Source organism: Lepisma saccharinum, chromosome 8, assembly GCF_977018435.1.
Source record: "Lepisma saccharinum chromosome 8, izLepSacc3.1, whole genome shotgun sequence".
Taxonomy (NCBI): Eukaryota; Metazoa; Arthropoda; class Insecta; order Zygentoma; family Lepismatidae; genus Lepisma; species Lepisma saccharinum.
This window is the reverse complement of record NC_139236.1, coordinates 67,488,605-67,504,513: the sequence shown is the minus strand read 5'-3', so window position 1 is coordinate 67,504,513 and position 15,909 is coordinate 67,488,605.

The window sequence follows — 15,909 nt, the reverse complement described above, 5'->3', positions numbered from 1 at the left end:
TAATACCTTATGGATCTCACTGTACGTACCAATGGTATTTTACTCCACTAATATTGGCAAACTTTCCATAGGCTGGTTACTGTACGTACCTACTCTATGTGAAGAAAGGTGACATTTCAGAAGTCCAAGTCCAAATGCACAGTAGACCATTGGACTGCCATCGGGATTCTTCATTATGATGCAATTGAAGGGAATTTTATGAATCCCAGTCTTGGCTTCCATACCAGCGATGTTTTGGCTGTGTGGCTGAATGCCTTGTCTTAATGCAGTTCCTCCCGATTAGTGTCCTGTCCATACAATGTGAGGATATCCAACATACATTCCTGATTTCCAGAATCAGTTACATATATCCACGCCCCATCCAAGGTGACCACGAACTTCCACCTATCTCACGCTAGTTGATTCTCGTACAGCTTCGTGCAGCTGGTTTTCCGTTCCATGACGGCTTGATTTCAGAACGTGAACATTGGCTTTGTGTTCCACCCTCAGATGTAATTTCTTATGAATGGCACGGTTAATAGTACAGTCAAAGGCATAGATAATAGTAGGCGAATTGCTCATAGATATTTTCATTACTATCTTCTTCTACATCCTGCGTTGTTTTAAGGTATGGAATTCTGTTGATTCGAAGCAGACATTGTCCTCTGCTTATTAACGTCTTTATTTCAATTCATGATCATCACATTGTGGGAAACAGATTAATTAAAAGTGGTGATGGACAATTCGCCTACTATTATCTTTGCCGTTGGGTTTACATGGAACAGTTTGGCCATAGCACGCTGTGTCAGAGGATTCTCAGAACAGTCAATTTTCGAATTTCACGCAGGACCAGTGTTGTCAGTTTCACTGAAGACTTTGTCAGTGATACATACTCCGGTGGTGGCCAACCTGCATATAATCGCACTGTTACCAGATAATATAAGCACTGATGTGTGCGCGGTGCAAGTTTCACAACTGTGTTGCGCCTTCAGCGTAGTGTTACTTTTCACACTTGCTCAGATGGAAGCGAATCAACCTCTATATCATAAGAATTGAACGAATTAAATACAGTGATGCAAATATGTTTTTACTTCTGGGTGCGAAAAATATTTAGCTATAGAATTGTAGCAACGCAGAGAATAAGTTTAGTAAATATTCACAATGCCTCCATTGGGTCAGTGATGAAGTTCGATCTTTTACCACCTTGTCGCTAGTTACGGTCCACCGCTTTCCTAACAAGGAATGTTGAGCTCAAGGTATCTGATAACGCATGATAATCTGCAGAACTTATCGTAAGTCTACGGACCGAGATTGTTAATCCAGAACATGTAGCTAGAAGTACTGCCTCTCCGTAATTGCTGAAAGCAAACCATGAGCTTCTCAACAGAGAACAAAATAAGTTTTCATTTTCTAGTTTACACAACAGTAAGCTAGAGATTTATCACACAGTAAAATGCATAAGTATTGCCAGGCAAATTGTCCATTTATATTTCAATTCATATTTCATCTACATTCTAAGGTTTTTTTTAATTAATAGGATTGTAATTTTGCCTGTAGTATTATATGGATGTGAAACTTGGTCCCTTACATTGAAAGAGGAACATAAATTGAGAGTATTTGAAAATAAGATCCTTAGGAAAATCTTTGGACCTAAACGGGATGAGGAGACAGGTGAGTGGAGAAGGTTACATAATTTAGAACTACATAATTTGTATTAATGTCCAGATATTATTAGAATAATTAAATCAAGAAGACTTAGGTGGGCAGGCCATGTGGAACGAATGGGAGAGGAAAGAGGAGTTTACAGGATTCTTGTTGGGAAACCTGATGGTAAGAGACCTGTAGGAAGGCCAAGGCGAAGATGGAGGGACAACGTTGAGATGGACCTAAGGGAAATCGGTAGGGATGGAAAAGAGTATATAGAACTTGCTCAAGATAGGGAAAGATGGAAGGCCTGTGTTGCTGCAGTCATGAACCTTCGGGTTTAAGAAGGCTAGGGAGTTAGTTAGTTAGTTAGTTAGTTGTAATGATTCTGGTACAGAGGTTGTCAATCTTTTGTTGGTGTTTTGTATCAGTTCTTGAACCTCGTATTGGTTAAAGAAAAGTAATTGAATGTAGTGATGGACAATTTGAGAGGTAATATTTATGAAGTCCACTCTATACCAAGCGTGTTTTGGATTGTTGTTAGATTATTTCATTTGGAGAAAGATACATTGAAAGCCACAGTTGTCTCAAAAGAACATTAAACACTCAGAAATGAAAAGGATTACACAAAGTGATCATACCCTGTGCAAAGTGAGACATTCACAAACTATTACAGTTACGAAAACATGTTAGCACAAAGACTACCAACAGACGTTATTCATGCATTGTTTAATCTCTTGATACTAACTTTATACGTGAAAATTCGCATTCGTGGCGTCGAAACGTTCGTTCGTGCAATGAACACAAAGTTTAATTTCAAACAAATGCACAAATCTGTATTTACAGTCGACGTTCCTTCGCGTACTTTGTAGTCTAACCCATAAAAGACGCGGGGAAAGTAATGTCATTTGACACAATCTCGATCAGGCCATTCAATGAGGAATAATCTGGAACAAACCATTACTTTCTCTTCGTGTGTTTGTGTCCGTCTACAGATTAACCGTGCGAATGAAACTGGTTCAATTCTTTAATTTGATTGATTTTATTTGACGTCGCTTTTCTGTTAATTGCGACGATGGGGATGAATGGTGATAAGGTGGTCGACCAGCAACAGTTGAACCTCACCCAGCCATAAAGTCGATTTAATTCAATTTAATAAGATGAGATAGATGAAGGAAAAATCATAAACACATAAGAACACACTAGTCCCACAGAAGACTATCCTAGCTGTGTGTCCAGGCGCCAGAGCCTCGTTAGTCTGCAAGAAATGTAGCCCAGGGTGCATTACGTGGAAGAGAAGTTGATATTTGAGTCACTCCCTTACACCCTTGGTTCAGTGATTATGTACGGCAAGCCAACACATGAGCTTGTGGGAAATTGTTTTTCTAATTAACGTGGTTGTGCCTTTGTCCATAGTACGCTAAAAATAGTATCATTAAGTAACGTATATACTTACATTAATAATTTGTAAGAAACTATTTCATGATAGGAAAATTAATTTCGATTATGAAGAAGAGAAAATCAATATTATACTTTCAAAATTCCCTAAAGTTTTGACCAATCTGCGAATCTCGAAGAGGGAAGTGGATCCGTTATCCGTTTCATCTTGACGTCTCGTTCTCTACTAAGTCTTGATGAGCTTAGTATCCTAATCCATGGGTAATTGGATGTGTAATTGGATGCAGGAAAATAAAATTCATTTCTTTTTGTATCCATTTAGTCTAGTAAAGTTGTCATTTTTCAACCATCTGAAGAATTTATTTTAAGAGATAATCACCTGTCTGTATTGTAAAAAAATGCGAGGAATCAATTTCTGAAGAGCTTAGCATTGTCTGATCATGTGGGTTTTGCAGTTACCTTCGAAAAATGGGCTCCTTTTAGCTCCTTTTAACGACTTTTTATTTGTAATATACGTACATAAAAGAACAATTATTTCTATAGGCTAAATATACTTAATATAATTTAAATGGTTTATACGTACGTCTATTCGCAGTTTTCTGAATTTGAATTATGGAATTTGAAATAATAATTGCATTTTTTCTAAATTTCATCGTTCTATGAACAAAATATGTTCAAGTATCTAAAGTGTCAATCCATATGAAGTGGTACGACATGTTTGCTTTACCTTTTTAAAAAAACGTTTATTTTTTGTGTGGTGTGAGCAGGGGCGCCGACTTGTCAAAATTATTGGGGGGGGGGCTCTGATCACTGAAATAAATTAATGAATGACTCACTCTCTCCCTTTTTTTAAGTTTTGGCCTCAGTGTTCGGAATCTCATAAAAGCCCATGAATTCCTCAAATATATCAAAATTTTTATTCACAGTTCGAATGCAGAATATTAATTGTCAACGAATGGATATGTCACCAGTTTCGTCAACCATAATAGCAAAATATTCTCGACTTTTAATATCTGCTACCACGGAGCGCAAAACAGATCTTCCTAATATATCAATGATCTCGTTCTGAATGTCATGTGAGAGCCATTTGTAGCCCGAACGTCCCATCTACTACCCTAGTTCGTCTTTTGAAACTAATTTTAGTAAAAATGTTAACAATACTCATAATTACATACTTAGTATATAGTGTTAAGTCAAGAGAAGCAAAAAAATACATTAGATTCTCTTAAGCAAAATTATTTGGGGGCTCTGCCCCCACATCATTAACATTGGGGGGGGGGGGGCTCGAGCCCCCCCAAGCCCCATGGAGTCGGCGCCTATGGGTGTGAGCCTCATTTGATGACAGTTAAAAAACCACTGTCATTTTATTTTTACTATACCGATTTGATTTATCATGGCGCGCTTCATTTTCTCCATTCGTAAGCATCAGCGGCAACTTTCTTTCTCAGCTTTGGTAAGTCCTAGGACAATGAGACAAAATCTGTGATCTTAAGCACAAAATTGGCTACAATTATATTTGCGTATAATAATCCTCACTATAATTCCTTCACAATACATTTTAAGGTCAAAATTGTGTATCCTAATCGCTCAAAATGTCATTTTTGGACATTTTGTTTTAGGGGGAAGCCAGTTTGTTTAACACTTGAATTTTTTTGTGCAAGTAGGATACCTGTGTACCAATAGTGTGTGTCAAAATGATTTGAAGTTTCAGACTTTAATCTTTTTTTTCTACAGGGTCATAAACAAGTACTTTTTGTTAAAAATATTCAAAGTTCAGAGTTAAATATCTCTGGTGGGTAGTTGTTTAAAAATCTAAAAATTGTACACAATACAGTACTCGACGATAAGTAACCTCAGTAAAAATTTTGCACAAAAAAGTTCAAGTGATAAACAAACTGGCTTCCCCCTAAAACAAAATGTCCAAAAATGACATTTTGAGCGATTAGGATACACAATTTTGACGTTAGAATGTATTGAGAAGGAATAATATTTAGAATATTATACGCAAATATAATTGTAGCCAATTTTGTGCTTAACATCACAGATTTTGTCTCATTGACCTAGGACGTACCACAGCTGAGAAAAAGAAGTTGCCGCTGATGCTTACGAATGGAGAAAATGACGCGCGCCATGATAAAGAAAATGCCCGCCATCTTCAAATCGGTGATAGTAAAAATAAAATAAGTGGTTCTGAACTGTCAACATATGAGGCTCACACCACACAAAAAATAAGCTTATTTAAAAATGATCAAGCAACCATGTTGTACGTACCACTTCATATGGATTGACCCTAAAGTGTAACATATAAGATTTAATTTAACGCAGGAAACATTTGTGTAGAGATAGGGGGGTGCGGGGTCAGTGAGATTTGGGGAATTGCTGTCGTAATGTTGGAGGCTTTTCTCACCAGTGATTTCGTTCTCTGTTTACACAAGTGTCGCTATATTCCCACTTTCCTGAACACGCTACAGCAATAGGGAGTTTACTTTGTATCCATGGATAGCTATCAATAAATCTTCTGTTCGAATCGCCTCTTGATTTCAATTTGAGTGCCTGCTCCATTAGATAAAAGTGAAATGTATGAATTTGAGACCTGATCAAAGAAGGGAAGCGATTGAATGAGAAATACAAAACAGATTTTTTTTAAAATAAATTTTCGCTATTTTTGAATCGTCAATTAGAATGGAAATGCATTTTCCTTGTAAATAAGCAACAATTTAATATCAATGCCTCCCTTTATAGAAATCAAATTTAATTCCTTTGTCAATTGCATTTCTCTTTAAAACATTATTTTAGCTAACCATGTATAAATATAAAAAGTAGTATTTTAAGGGTTTAGTTCGTTTAAAATTTGAATAAAGTCTTCTAACAAACATTTCATAACCGGACAATAAATTACTATTTTTTTGGTTATTCTCACGTTCTGATATTAGTCTAATAAATGTTACAAATAGTTAGTTTTCTACAAGACTACTACATTTATTTTTCAAAAATAGTTTTTTTGATTTATTGTGACACTATTTGGAGCATTTCTGAGAAAACCTGACTTGCCCCGTTCCCGAGATATATCAAATCAAAAAGATCCAATATGGTGAACACTTTTCAAGATGGCGGCAGTCAACACACAGCTAGCACATGTGTCACAATTAATCCAACCAAGTCTCTTAATCTTATCAAAAAGTCAAATATTCGGGATTTAGCCTCCGCATTGCGATACAGTTTGGCGCTACAAGACACACTTTTCGGTACTATTGTCCAGTTTGAGATACATTTTATGACGTATCTTTCATTAAAGTACATAAAACTTATAAATTAGGCTACAACTTTTATTCCAAATAATTTCCTGTCACTTAATTTGTACAAAGGTTACAAGGCAAATACTTTTAAAATACTAGAAAAATTACATTTTTAAAGATATGGTTATAACTTACGGCAAAATCACTGACATTAGAGCAAAATAAAAAAGAACGTGTTTTGTAGCCCACCTAATGAGGATCAAAACTAAGGAAAATAATCTGCTTATTACCGTTAGTTACGGAGATACAGGCCAGGAACTAAGAGTCTGCGAATCTGAGGTTTGGGTGTACTGGGAGGGGCGGGGATTTTTGGGATTCTGCACTCCTAATAGTGGTCTAACAACTGACCAAACTTAATCCTTTACGGAATAATTTCAGACATTCAACGTATTTTTCCCCCTTCATTGACTGGGCTTAACTTCTTTTCAGTACAAGTGCCATTTTTTCAACATAAAAAGGATACTTAAGTCAATGCAGATGAAAATCTGTTTAGATTGTTGACAGACTTTATTCTCTATGTCCTATTCTATTTACACAGACGATGTGGTTGATACAAAGGGAAATATAAGCATAATTATTTTTCAGCGAATGCATCAAGCACACAAAATATGTAGAGAGAATTTTACTTTTTGTTTACACAGATCGGATTCACAGTACGTCTATGTACGTCTATGCAAGCAGTGATTGTAATTTAAACTTACACAAATACATTCTGAGTATGAAATTATCTCTGTCATCTCATGTGGGAATTATACGTAAATATATTTGAATCTTGTGGATTTGTAAAAACTGAATTGTGCACCAGAAACTAATACCACACGTAAAATATTATTAAACATATTCCCCAATTCTTTTTACACGAACTGATGATCTTAGCTGGCCAATTAACACTTCAACTCACTCGATATCACAGGTGAAACAATTCTGTTTCTGTACTTTTCAATACTGGGAACAAAACTTAAATATGATGGAGGCCATAGAGTTGTGATTTAATCTTGTGAAAGACTGATAAAAATGTAATTGATAGCTAATTGCAGGATAGCAAAAGGATATTTATTTTAAGAAAAGAGAATAGAATATGGCATGAAGATTATGATGCTTGAAGAATGTGATTTAGGTAACGTTGAGGTCTTCAACAAACTATTTTTCATTAGTTTATTTAAAGAGCAAGAACAATCCTTTGTATGTTTTAATATGTAGAATTACACGAAATAAATACTATTATTGCTATATAACAGAGTTGTTACAGTTGTGTAGTTATTCAAACTTGTATCGGATACTGTGTGTTCCTCATTTCTATTCTAAAATTTCAGATTTTTATGTTTGCTATAAATATTGTGTAGATTAATGCCATGTTGGGGAAACAAAATTTGTCGACTGTGATTAATTTATTTTATCACTGGCTCTTAGTGGCGACGTGAAAATGTCAAATTGAGAAACATTCGTAATGTCAATGATCACATACAAACAGAATAATGAAGAAAAAGTCAAAAATAAAACTTGAGGCAAAATTAGGAGAGAGATACAAAGATATACTACAAAATAATGCCAAGGATCACTTAGAAGAGTTGGAAAAGAATTGGAAATTGATGCATACTTGCCTTCTGAAATTGGACGTGGTGCGACAAGTGTTTGCTTTGCATGTACGATAGGAACCCTGTTTAACCTGTAGGACGCTGCAGTTGTTCTGTAGACATGGTTCACTGCAGTTGATGGAGAATCATGTCCGAGCTTCTAGAGTCTCAAATAAGGCAAATTGTTTGTGTCCGTCTAGCTGGTGCATCTGAGACCAAAGTAGCCAGTTAAATTATAGTATCGTATTGTATACAAGGTCATGACAACATACAGTATTTCTGGAAAACATCAAGGAGAAACACACGAGATGGAAAGTGTAAAATGAGTGACAGAGTATGATGAACATTAAGGGAGATTTTGACCAAGAATAAGTAAGCGACTGCTGCACAAATGACGCTGGAGCTGAATATATGTCAGCCGAACCCTGTGTCTGCAAAACGGTGAGGTGGGAATTCTATTAGCATAATATTCATGAACGAGTCACTATTGTCAAACTACTGGAGAGTGGAGAGCCAGGTGAAAGACAAGATCTGGAAAAAGTGGTGCAACACACACAAATTATGAACCGGTGAGCAATGGAAGACTGTCATCTGGTTCCGTGAATCTTCCTTCATGGTGTTCCCAACCCCAGGACGAATTTACTTGTCGAGAACACTTGCGACCAGCACTGCCTTATACCAGTGGTCAAACATGGTAGAGGGTCGATTATGCTCTGGGTCGCCATGCCCCATTCTCACCTTGAAAGGTAGAGTCACTGTCAAGGACATTTTGAGAGACAATTCCAAGTCATGGGCTGGACATTGTTCCCTGCAGGAGACGCCTTTTAACAAGATCTTCTATTTTCATGTTCTTCAGGCATGACCATTGGATCATTAACTTTCGACGCTCCCATCACCGTAAAGCATGGTTTACATTAGTCGAGTAGACAAAAGAGTAGCTGGAGCGAATAGGGTTAGGCGAGCTACTCTTCTGGTGTAAACAACTGGGAACAGTACTGGAGTCAGTACTCGCTACAGTAATCAGAATAGTCGAGTGGCTGTCCAAGGAGGACAGCTACTAGATCGATTTCCTTCCTTCCCCATCATTTTTTCACTCACGCGTGGACTCTACAGACCACTCGATCAATGTAAACGCTTTCTGAGGACAGTGGAATCTGTGATGTAGAATAGAGGCAACCTTATTGTGAGTTCACTTATATATATATATATATATATATATATATATATATATATATATATATATATATATATATATATATGTTGATGAGGGAAAATGGGTGAACCTCGAAACTCATGAAATACATCACTCTTTCTGTACAGTACGCTGACCCATTCGAACAATATCATGCATACCGCTGGCTAAACAAGGAAATTCCTTCGACACTACCGGGTTTATCTTCATGATAAAGGAGTGCAAACCGGTAGTAACGAAGGACACACAACTGCAAGAATGACACATAAGTGTCGTTTGTAATAATTATAAATAAAAGACCCAGTCTTTGGGGAAACAAACAGTCTTATTCCAGCCACATTGCCATTCACGTGAGGTGTCGTTCAGACTCGCGATTAACAACGAGCCAAGGGGGCTATCGACGAACCAGTCAGCCAGCGGCAGTTTGGGCCAGGTAAGTAGTAATTGAGAGTGCTCATCCAATTTACCTCATACTTCCCTCCGCCGCCAGCAGGACCGACGGCGACATTGTTTCCAAAATCGCTGTATCTTTGAGCTATATTCCTTGGTGACTTGCGATCCCAGTTCACATCTACAGGTCACACAACAATATATTTAAATGAACCATGAATAGGAGGTGGTCCGAGCCCGACGTCATATAGGTTGTGGAACTAAGTGTCTGTAGAATTTATGTAGTTTCGATTGTAGGAATAAACAAAAGAAACAAGGGGCGTATGAGGTTCTAGTGCAGGAGATGGGACTTAATGGATTTGGTGTAGAAGTAAAGTATAAAATATAGAATTTACGCTCTACGTATAACAAGAACTATTTAAAATATTGTACTCATTTCTCGTAAATAATAATAATAAACCTATGTGAACGGTTTCGGCTTTCTTTTACTCGCTAAAGTCGGCGACCACGGATTACGAATCTGTTTATTTTGTCAAAAGAGCAACGCAGAGCTGCAGCCACTATCCCACTTTATAGAAAGTGTGTAAACCGCTATTCGTCATAGAAAGGCCGAGTCGAGCAGACAGGCCAGTAACTCGTCCCAGTAACTCTTCCGGCCACTCGACCAATGTCACAGTCAAGTGAATTCACTTGTCTGTGACCAATGTAAAAACCAGCTTTAAGGCTGGTTTACATTAGTCGAGTGAGCCGGAGAGTTACTGGCACGAGTTAGTGGCTTATCTGCTGATTCAACCCTTCTATGGCGAGTAGCTGTTTACACACTTTCTACTCGACTCTAGTAAAGTGGGATAGTGTCTGCAGCGGTTTGGTGCTCTTTTGGTGGAATGAACCCATCGACCTTGTTGGCAATTTAAAAAAAAAGAATAAGCTCTGAAACTGTTTACACATTTTTTTAAATGAGAAATGAATACAATATTGCACGAAGACAAGCCTAGAAAGGAAACTAACTTCTTTGTTGTTGTTTTTATTTTCAAGCGTTCTTGGTTGTACGTAGAACGTAAATTCCATATTTTCATTTTTACTACTCCTGCGCAAAATACATCAAGTCCCATCTCTTGTACTAATTGCCTCATACGCAGTGGCGTACATGGGTATATTGTACTCCCTAAATAATTTGACGGGCGCAAAGTCCTGCTGTCAAAATAACCTACTTTCGAATAGCTCAACAAAATATATTTTTTACAAACAATATCTTCCTTTGCAATTAATTCAAACCACTGTAAACGTATTCCATTACATAGTGGTATTAGTTCGCTTTATTTGTGCTCTTAGATTTTTTTTAAGGAGATGAAAATTCTCTAAAAAGATTGTGAAACCATGGAATAAGATACAGTTTAGCTTCACGCTGCAGGCTAACTCCCCGTTTGTGTAGGGAAGGGGGGGGGCTACACTTTTCTAAAGAGGTAGCCGATGTGTTTGAGAACAGTATACAATGACCTTCTTTCCTTTCGATTTTTCAAATAACGTTTTCTTACACAAAATACTTCCAAAATTGTTAGAAAATAATTTGTGGGAATTTTTACGATCAATGAAATTATATAATTATGTAAACTTTCCTTATTCCATCACTATAAACAGACTTTTCCCATGTTATGCATGCATAAATGTATTATAAATTATTTGTAAGATACTTCTATGTCTATTTAAACTGTAGATAGCAGGCCCCCGTGGCTGAGTGGTTAGCACATCACGCTACGACGCCAGGGGTCTCGGTTTCGAATCCCGGTCTGGGCATGAATGTTTGTCAGTGTCCAATGATCAATTTAATCACATCATCACTCATCCCCATATTCGCAAATTAGCCATAAGTGGCACAAAAGCGAAGTAGAATAAAGCAAATCATTCAATCAATTAAACTGTGGATCCAGTCCCGATTACCCTACCTGACCTGAGGGTAAAGTGATTCTAAAACAAGTTTTGATAAACTTATAAATCGAGACCAAAACGAGAACAAGCACCAACAAGCACGAGAAGGACCTCTTCATGCAGAAGACAAGCGGAGGCTGTGACAGGGTCTCGACTTGTCTCATTTCGATACCGTTCCTAGTTGAAATGTAACAGTGATGTTTCCTAGGCATTAAAACAGGGCGCGAATTGTGATTTTAATAGAAGGAGATGTACTATCTCAATAAGCTTATAGATATTTGACAATAGTTCACCAGAAAAACAGGTTTCCATTAATTTAAACCTCACATGCACTATCTTTTTTACCTATATATTAAGTATGCTTATAATTGGACGTTGTTTAAAATCTAATTTTGATATGGAATGAAAGATAAATCAACATCACTCGAAGTTAAATTCTAAGATGAAACTGTAAGAAAATTGCATAAATCAGTCGAGTAGACAAGATGTTCCTGTAGATTTGATGCTTTTCCAGCTGCTTTGTCAATATTTGATCCATTTTGTTGCAAATTTTTCTGCATCAAAGCAATGCACTGGAGGTCCATTTATTGAAAGCAAAAGCGAGTTTAACAGTATCGTAACTTCTAAAACAATTATCTAATCAATTGAGGTTAGATTCATTGCACTGAATCCTCTTTCACATTGAGTTGTAGATATTGATAGTCTACAATTTCGATTGGATACACAAGCTCTCTGAGCGAGATGGCAATGTGTTTTGGATTTTTCTTTTATTACCATTCATCCTTCATATTCGCGATTTGCCAAAGTTGTCACTAAAGCGAAGAAAAAAAATCAATGAAGTATACTTGTGGAGCGTTGTACTGTGTTAAATCTTTTATCAGTCTTTCAAATTGGACCTCTCGCGAGTCGATTGGGAACCATCACGACTCACTAGGGTGACTATACCTGTTGTTTTTTCCGGGGCACTCCCGTTATAAAAAAGCCACTATTTGTCTCGTTTTATAAAAGTCTACGAGTATTTTGAAAACCAAGTCTAACTTTGAGACACATTTCATGCTAAAAAGATGCATTGTTTTGCATGAAAAATTCCATTATAGAATGAATATATATAGCTATGTATAGTGTTTTTATGCCTGTGTGGAGGTTGAATTTTGTACCCCACTAAAGGAAAAACGTTCCTGCGCCACTGCTCATACGTCCGTAGTTTCTTTTGTTTGTTCCTATAATCGACACAAATTCCATGGACACTCATATTCACGGTACAATTCTATAAACTTTATGTTGTCGGACTTGGATCACATAGTTGGTTTTTTTAAAAAATCAATTTCAATCACTCACAAAACACTACCACTACACAGACTCTATACTCTCCTCAGAAAGCGTTTACATTCAAGTGGTCTGTCGAGTTTACGCGCGAGTGATAAAATCGGTGGGGAAGGAAGTAACTCGGGCGAGTTTCTGTCCTCCTTGGACAGCCACTGGACTGTCTGGAGCATGTACTGGCTCCATTACTCTCCCCAGTTGTTTACACGAGGAGAGTAGCTCGCTTTACCTCACTCGCTTTAGCTACTCTCCCGTCTACTCGACTAATGTAAACCAGGCATAAGTGGCAGGAAATCCATGTAAGTATTTCACGCCCATCTATTGCCCGTCGCAATATCATTATATTTTTTTCTGCCGAATATTCACGCCCCAATTTAACATCGGGCGTTTCGGACGCTGATATAATAGAAGACGGAATTTTATATTTTTTTAGCAGATGACCGCCTCGTTATCTCGTTGGCAGCAGAAACCATTGAACTATACTAAACGCAACTCCAACTGGCGGCTGGGAAACAGCGAATCAGCGATCAGTTGAATTTTCTTCGACTAAGATCGGGTATTTTCGAGTGGCAAGGTACCGAGCGTTGTTCGCGGGACGAAACAAATGAACTCTGGGTTCACCACATGGTGCCAAACGTACTGTAAAGGGAGAAAGAGTTTTCTCGGTCAACACCAGAAATCAGCGGGTTCAACTGCACACGTGGTTCTGCACGTTGTAGTTTCCGGAAGGACCACCCACAGATCGGAATGCAGGCGGATACACAGTCGTATAAAGGCAACTGGCTAAAACAATACGCTTGGCAACGTTGCTTCGGGAGAGCGATGTGATCCCTTCAGGTTTTACTTCGCAACTGAGTTTGTTGACGTTGACACCCATCGGACCACACGCCCCCGAAAATGATTGGGGGACAGGACGCGCCAGAAACAGCCATCAAGGTCAATCTACAGCGCCTTGAATAACGTAGTGTGGAAAACGACCCAAGAAACTGGTTCCCCAGATGGATGAGAAACATAGATGGTAGTGCGATCAATGTCGGTGCTAATTTTCTTTCTGAAAGTAATGCGGCTGTGTTAGTTTTTGGAATATATTATGTAGAATTGTTTGTCTTGAAAGGCGGTACGTGAATTGATGGAAACAGTTATATTTGTGGAGTGATTTGCAGTCACGAAATGACATTAATTTGGAAAGAAAAGTAAAATAAAATTAATAAATAAATAGCATGCGTAACACAAGAAGAAACATCGCAAAGTGATTTCGGACGTCAGGTGTTGGATTGTGTACTAGAGTTTTATTTTTCTATGTTATTAGAATATAAATAGTATCCTGAGAGATATATCATACCGAGGCGACAAACCACAAGTGTCGCTTGGAAGCGAGCAGTCCGTAATCAATGCAGCCTTTCGAACCATAGGGACACAAGATCTGACTGCACCGTTTCCCCAGGGAGATTTTACACCAAAGCGACACGCGACAAACGATACGAGGATTTCACACCAAAGCGTCACGGGTCCTTCGGTCCAAGGCAACTTTCACACCGAAGCGACACATGTTGCTTGGAAACGAACCAATCAAGAGCAACATTTCACATCGTAGCGGCATGACGGGAAGCACAGGCCAGCGTTAGGTTGGTGAAATCCTCAAGCGATAAGTGTCGCGTGCCCCTTGTTGTTTTGGTGCACAATCTCCCTAAAGCAAGACACTCATTGCATCGCGCATGCGCGTACAACAAACCACGGCAACATGTTGCAAGCTATTGAGGAAATGGCCCAGTTTGAGCGACAAAGCGACACGTGTGACTTATCGTGTCGCCTAGATCTGATGTTGTAGTGTGCGGTTTTTCGTGTCGCCTATCTGTTGTTCGCACAATTAGCAGCGAATGAATGCTATTTTACAGTCTGGAAGTGTGTGTCACTAGTGTGACAGTGTGAACATCCCGTGACGCTTGTCCCGTTGGTTTGAAAGTTTCCTTACACTCATGTCGATGGCACTAAGAAAGTTTTGTGGGGTTCCCCTTGTCGTTTCATGGAATCATCATTATCATCATCGCCGCGAAAGCGGAAGAAAAGAGACAGTAAATATAAAAGATACAAATGCTTCAGCGTGTATATCTTTAAAGAAAATGATAATGTTGATAATAATAATTTATTTGTTTTGTCTTGAGTAGTAGTTGTGCTGTCTAATTTGTTTGCGTTTGTCTTGTGTAGTAGTTGTGGTGTGTAGTTTGTTTATGTTTATATTGTGTAGTAGTTGTGGTGTGTTTGTGTTTATATTATGTTATAGTTGTAATGTGTTTGTGTGTGTCTTGTGTAGTAGTTGTGCTGTCGAATGTGTTTGTGTTCGTCTTGTGTAGTAATTGTGCTGTCTAATATGTTTGTGTTTGTCTTGTGTAGTAGTTCCTCCATTCATATTGGGGGTTAGGCGTAGAGCTGACAACTCTGCACTGTAAAAAAAAAAATGTCAAGAAACAGCAATATAAGGCCATGGATGTTCCCAAGGTAAAATATTCCGGAGGTAAAATAGTCCCCCGTTCGGATCTCCGGATGGGGACTACTTTGGAAGGTCCCTGGACTAAGGATAAGATCTACATTAGGAATAAGGATATTAAATTAGGCACCTGGAATGTTCTGAGCCTTTACCGGCCTGGGGCATTTCAGTGTACTGTTAATGAGATAGTGAAGTATAAATTAGATGTAGTAGCTGTCCAGGAAGTTAGGTGGCCAGGAGAAGGGAATTGTAAAACTAAAAATTATACTTTTTTCTATGGTGGTACTGAAAATCATAATTTTGGAACAGGCTTTTTCATAAATAATAGAATTATATCGGCTCTTAAAACAGTAAAATTTATTAATGATAGGATATCGTATGCAGTTTTACAGGGTAGGTGGTGTAAAATTATCTTAATAAACATACATGCACCAACGGAAGATAAAGATGATAATACTAAAGATGATTTTTATACAGAGTTAGAACAGGTTTTTGATAAATTTTCTCAGTATGATATGAAAATTCTGTTAGGTGACTGTAATGCACAGATTGGCAAAGAAGAGACATTTAAACCCACGATTGGTAAAGAAAGTCTTCATGAATTAAGTAATGATAATGGTATAAGATTGATTACTTTTGCAACCTCAATGAATTTAATTGTGAAAAGTACCACTTTTAAACATAAAGATATCCATAAATACA